A 6,803-nucleotide genomic window follows, 5' to 3' on the forward strand; every position below is an offset into this window, starting at 1 on the left:
TCCCCTTTTTTGTTTTGTTTCATTGTTGATGTCGTCTATCCCCCAAAATTGGGGGAAGTGCTTTTGGTATATGTATGTATGTAAAACTCGAGAGGGTTACTTTAATTGTACTTGAGCGCGGATTGGCCTCCAGCCCCCAACACCGGGGTAAATAGCTGAAATATATAAATCCAAATCCATTCAACATTTAAGAAAGAGTTCAAAACGAAGATAGGCTTCGTCTCTCTCTCTCTCTCTCTCTCTCTCTCTCTCTCTCTCTCTCTCTCTCTCTCTCTCTCTCAGAAAGATTTTAAAACGAATATGTTCCGAAGATGACTCTCTCTCTCTCTCTCTCTCTCTCTCTAAGAAGGATTTTATAACGAATATGTTCCGAAGATCTCTCTCTCTCTCTCTCTCTCTCTAAGAACGATTTTAAAACGAATATGTTCCGAAGATGACTCTTTCTCTCTCTCTCCCCCCATTTTAACCATCTCTCTCTCTCTCTCTCTCTCTCTCTCTCTCTCTCTCTCTCTCTCTCTCTCTCTCTCTCCATTTTAACCATCCCCTTTCTCTCTCTCTCTCTCTCTCTCTCTCTCTCTCTCTCTCTCTCTCTCTCTCTCTCTCTCCTTTCAGCCCTCCCTCATTGCCAGCTCTTGCAAATTAAATCTAAATATCCATCAGTTAGGCATTTAAGACAATATTGCACCGAACGCCCTGGATACCGAAATATCAGTCAGTCTTAATAACGACTTGATTAAGCCATAAGTGTCCGGGGTTACCGCTGTAATTGGCTCATTGGGCTCCTACAAGCTCGTTTAGACTCATATTGGCTGATAATTTATTCCTTCGAGCCGCGGGGGGTGGGCCCTGAAATAGCCATGTCTCTCTCTCTCTCTCTCTCTCTCTCTCTCTCTCTCTCTCTGGAAGAAGGCGACGATCTCTCTCTCTCTCTCTGTCTCTCTCTCTCTCTCTCTCTCTCTCTCTCTCTCTCTAGAAGAAGAATAAGAAAAAGAAGACAATCTCTCGAAGAAGACTCTCTCTCTCTCTCTCTCTCTTTCTAGAAGAAGAATAAGAAAAAGAAGACAATCTCTCGAAGAAGACTCTCTCTCTCTCTCTCTCTCTCTCTCTCTCTCTCTCTCTCTCTCTCTCTCTCTCTCTCCTCTCTCTCTCTCTCTCTCTCTCTCTCTCTAGAAGAATAAGAAAAAGAAGACAATCTCTCGAAGAAGACTCTCTCTCTCTCTCTCTCTCTCTCTCTCTCTCTCTCTCTCTCTCTCTCTCTCTCTCCCTAGAATAAGAATAAGAAAAAGAAGGCAATCTCTCGAAGAAGACTCTCTCTCTCTCTCTCTCTCTCTCTCTCTCTCTCTCTCTCTCTCTCTCTCTCTCTCTCTCTCTCTCTCTCTCTCTCTCTCCAGATTCTACTTCTCTGTATTTTCATTTTTTTATGTAATTATATTTTTTTCATTTACATTTTTTCTTCTTTCACGTCAAGGCAATTTTCACTCTCCAGTCTGTTTGAATTTTTATATTTTCCCTCATTTTTTTTTTCTATAATCTTCTCTGCAAAAATATCCACACCATTACATTCAACTTCCCGTATTTTCTTCATTCCATTAAGATATTCTTGAGATTGTTAATTAACCAAATAATGGTTGTTGTTTATGTTTATGGAATTCCAGGCGGCTTACACCTCCCTTGTCCTATCATTGGATTCCTGAGAATTGAATTTTGGAATCCATAGGATTCGCCTGGAAGATTATTTGAAATCATTTGAAGCATTTCTATTTAAATTCCCATTAATTCCCATTATTTTGGTCATTATCACAGCATCTTCTCTTTCGAATCTAATGTTAGCATTTGCTTATAGTTTGGGGGAAGGATTCGCCGCCTCTCTAATAAGGGTCCTGTATAGAAATTGTCGTTTCCTTTATCGGAAATATTATATCGGAGGCTTCGTATTATGGGAAGGCATGGATAGGAATCATTACCTAATTAGGCTAATATCATTTTAAGTTTTTGTAGTGAAATGTCTATATCTGCGGTATACCATACATGGCAGATATTTCTTACGAAATATAACAATGGATACTTTAAATTGACGAGAATGTATATTTTGATTCATACAGTTATAATAATAGCAATACTTTTTATATAGGGTATTAAACGGAAACTCTCTCTCTCTCTCTCTCTCTCTCTCTCTCTCTCTCTCTCAATAATAGAAACTATCCACGCTATTTGTACTGAACGGGAAATTCTCTCTCTCTCTCTCTCTCTCTCTCTCTCTCTCTCTCTCTCTCTCCTCTCAATATAGGAACTAGCTACGTTATTTGTATTAAACGGAAATTCTCTCCCTCTCTCTCATCTCTCTCACTCTCATCTCTCTCATCTCTCCTCTCTCTCTCTCTCTCTCCTCTCTCTCGCAATACTCGGAACTATCTACGCTATTTTATTGAACGGAAATTCTCTCTCTCTCTCTCTCTCTCTCTCTCTCTCTCTCTCTCTCTCTCTCTCTCTCTCAATATTAGGAACTATCTACGTTATTTGTATTAAACGGAAATTCTCTCTCTCTCTCTCTCTCTCTCTCTCTCTCTCTCTCTCTCTCTCTCTCGCAATACTCGGAACTATCTACGATATTTTATTGAACGGAAATTCTCTCTCTCCTCTCTCTCTCTCTCTCCTCTCTCTCTCTCTCTCTCTCGCAATACTCGGAACTATCTACGATATTTATTGAACGGAAATTCTCTCTCTCTCTCTTCTCCTCTCTCTCTCTCTCTCTCTCTCTCTCTCTCTCTCTCTCTCTCTCAATATTAGGAACTAGCTACGTTATTTGTATTAAACGGAAATTCTCGCCCTCTCTCTCTCTCTCTCTCTCTCTCCTCCTCTCTCTCCTCTCTCTCTCTCTCTCGCAATACTCGGAACTATCTACGCTATTTTATTGAACGGAAATTCTCTCTCTCTCTCTCTCTCTCTCTCTCTCTCTCTCTCCTCTCTCTCTCTCTCAATATTAGGAACTATCTACGTTATTTGTATTAAACGGAAATTCTCTCTCTCTCTCTCTCTCTCTCTCTCTCCTCTCTCTCTCTCTCTCTCTCGCAATACTCGGAACTATCTACGATATTTATTGAACGGAAATTCTCTCTCTCTCTCTCTCTCTCTCTCCCTCTCTCTCTCTCTCTCTCTCTCTCTCTCTCATATCGAAACATTACAAAGCAATATTTGCTCTTTGACTGTAAATGCACCAAACACTACCTATCCTTGTACATTTTTACAAACACTATATGCCCTTATGGTGATTTAATTTCCTTATAAATTAAACAGAAGCTCCATTAGTCATCTCTAGCCTGACATTTAAAGATTTAAAGGCCGCTCATGAATGGCAGGGGCAAGGGACAGTGACAGTTCCCTATCAAGCAGGACCATGCCCTAGCCCAAGCCCTTTCTTCACCCAAGCTAGGACTAAGGACGGCCTGGAAATTTGCTATTGATGACTCAGCAGATAGACCTATTGGCTCCCCCCAATCCCTTATTATTAGCTCACAAGGATGGTGAGGTTGCAGCGACCAAAGAAACTAACAAGCGTTCACCAGTCAGGGACGTTACCCCATCGGCCACCACAACCCTGAAAGCAATGAGTAAGCGTGTGATTTGATGCCCATACATTTGTGTAATCTATGGGAAATAGGAAAGTATTTTTTCTGGAGACCAAAACTAGTCTCATATCTTAATCTAACTGAGGTATTACTACTCTCTTCCTGCTAAGGGTCGAACACACTCTTTAGTTATGGTAAGCGGCTCTTCTAGGAGAAGGTCACTCCAAAATCAAGTCATTGTTCTCTAGTTTTGGCTAGTGCCATAGCCTCTGTACCATGGTCTTCCACTGTTTTGGATTAGAGTTGTCTTACTTGAGGGCTCACTCGAGTACGCTGTTCTATCTTATTTCTCTTCTTGTTTTGTTAAAAGTTTTCATACTTTATATAGGAAATATTCATTTTAATATTGTTACTGTTCTTAAAATATCTTGTTTTTCCTTGTTTCCATTCCTCGCTGGGCTATTTTCCCTGTTGGAGCCCCTGGGCTTATAGTATCCTGCTTTTCCAACAAGGGTTGTAGCTTAGCAAGTAATAATAATAATAATAATAATAATAATAATAATAATAATGATATCTGGAAACAGTACAAAGATTAGAGAATTCATGATTCGCTAGGCATTCATCCACTCATTAGATCTAGTAAGGCAGCCAGTCCTCTAATCGTGAAAATCCGAAAGCAATATGCTATAATCCCCGTGCTTTTTCAGCCCAAGCTAATTCCACCTAAACGAATTTGATGCCAAATGATCACCAAGGAACTTATCAGTTTCTACCTCCTGGAGCGAGGCTGCCTCCCCAGGGGTCCCGATATTAGCTTGGGTGGAAAACAGAAAGTAGGGAGGCAGGGAGGAAACGGCGATTAACGGATATGGAGATGGATAGATGAGAGATGGGAAAGGAGACGATAACCAATTCAAAATGCATAGAGGAAAGGGGGGATTTTCTAACCAGCACTCACTTTTGGAAGTGAAGTTTGGATGGTAGATGCAAATGAAAGCAGACAGATTGAAGCTGTTTAAATGAACAGCAAGAAGAATAAATGGAACGAGGTATGTGGAGAAATACCGATGGTTCAAACATGTAGGGAGAATTAATGATATCAGCTAGTTAAAAGGGCAAAATTCAAAGGTGAAAGGAAATTACAGGAGATGCTGTTTAAATGAGCAGTAAGAAGAATAAATGGAACGAGCTATGTGGAGAAATACCGATGGTTCAAACATGTAGGGAGAATGAATGATATCAGCTAGTTAAGAGGGCAAAATTCAAAGGTGAAAGGATATTACAGGAGCTGTTTAAATGAGCAGCAAGAAGAATAAATTGGACGAGGCATGTGGAGAAATGCAGATGGTTCAGTCATGTAGAGAGAATGAATGATATCAGCTAGTTAAAAGGGGGAAAATTCAAAGGTGGAAGGAAATTACAGGAGATGCTGTTTAAATGAACAGCAAGAAGAATAAATTGGATGAGGCATGTGGATAAATGTAGATGGTTCAGACATGTAGGGAGAATGAATGATATCAGCTAGTTAAAAGGGGAAAATTCAAAGGTGAAAGGAAATTACAGGAGATGCTGTTTAAATGAACAGCAAGAAGAATAAATTGGACGAGGCATGTGGATAAATGCAGATGGTTCAGGCATGTAGGGAGAATGAATGATATCAGGTGGTTAAAAGGGCAAAATTCAAGGGTGTTAGGGAATAGCAGGGAACGCTATTTAAATTAACAGCAAAAAGAATAAGTGGCACGAGGGATGTGGAGAAATGCAAATGGTTCAGACATGTAGAGAGAATGATGACAGCAGTTAAAGGCAAAATTCAAAGGTATAGAAGGCAGCAGTCGAATAAATACATAATAGAGAGGTTGAAATACTACATTGAGAATCTACTTCTATTTTATACTCTTCTTCCTTCTTTCTCTTCCTCGTCCTTTTCCTCATTCTCTACCTACTACTCATTCTCTTCCTCCTCCTCGTTCTCTTCATATTCCTCATTCTCTTCATCCTCCTCTTTCTCTTCATCCTCCCCATTCTCTTCCTCCTTCTCCTCTTTCTCTTCATCATCCTCATTCTCTTACTCCTCTTTATCCTCTTCATTATCATCCTTATCTACTTTACGTCAATATTTTTAATTATTATTATCACTAATATTATTACTACTACTACTACTACTACTACTAGTAGTAGTAGTAGTAGTAGTAGTTATTGTAACATCATCATCGTAAAACCCTAGAGCGAGTCCTCGAAAGCCACCCAAACACCAGCACCAAATCTTCCGAACAATCCTAATTGCATTTCAGCGTAATTTCAGATCATCCCATCATCCTTCATCGACATTCAGCTCATAAGATGAATTCCCTCGCTTGCGCGCGCATGCGCACACGAACTGGAAAACACACGCACATAAATTCCCCCCTCACCGACATGTATGTCCTCAGACCGACGGGGTGCCTAGGGGAGACTGACTTAATCATTTTAATATTGACACCTTGCACGTCAACATCGCCGCGGGGTACCAGGAAATTAAACACTGACGCTGTGCGTCTGTGTAGAGGTACAGACATCGAAGGGAGGCGTTTATGTAGTCTTTATTGGCTGTGGGACAGGGTTTGGATGGCAGGATACACTGTTTGAGTCTATGCAAAATTGGATCATTTATACTATATTTTTTCATTTTTTTTTTTTGTAGATTTGGATGATAACATTACGTAAGATTATCCGAATATCTCTCCATTTGGATATTAAGTGTATTTTATATCATTGATGTATTACGTAGAACTTTCCTGTTTATGTCTTTTAAGGCGTATGAGGACACATACCCACGAACATCCACTCACAGTATATATATATATATATATATATATATATATATATATATATATATACTTTATGTATATATATATATATATATATATATACTTTATGTATATATATATATATATATATACTTTATGTATATATATGTATGTATATATATATATATATATATATATATATATATGTATATATATGTATATATATATATATATATATATATATATATATATATATGTGTGAGTTTGTATATAAAAATATTCTATGCATGCATATTTATATGTATGAGTAAATATATATGCATTTTAATATAAACATACATATAGACATATGTATAATACATGCAAAATGTATGAATGTATACATATATATACTGTAAATACATATATACATGTATATATGTATATATGTATATACTTGCATATACAG

This window comes from Palaemon carinicauda, chromosome 8 (assembly GCF_036898095.1).
Source record: "Palaemon carinicauda isolate YSFRI2023 chromosome 8, ASM3689809v2, whole genome shotgun sequence".
NCBI lineage: Eukaryota > Metazoa > Arthropoda > Malacostraca > Decapoda > Palaemonidae > Palaemon > Palaemon carinicauda.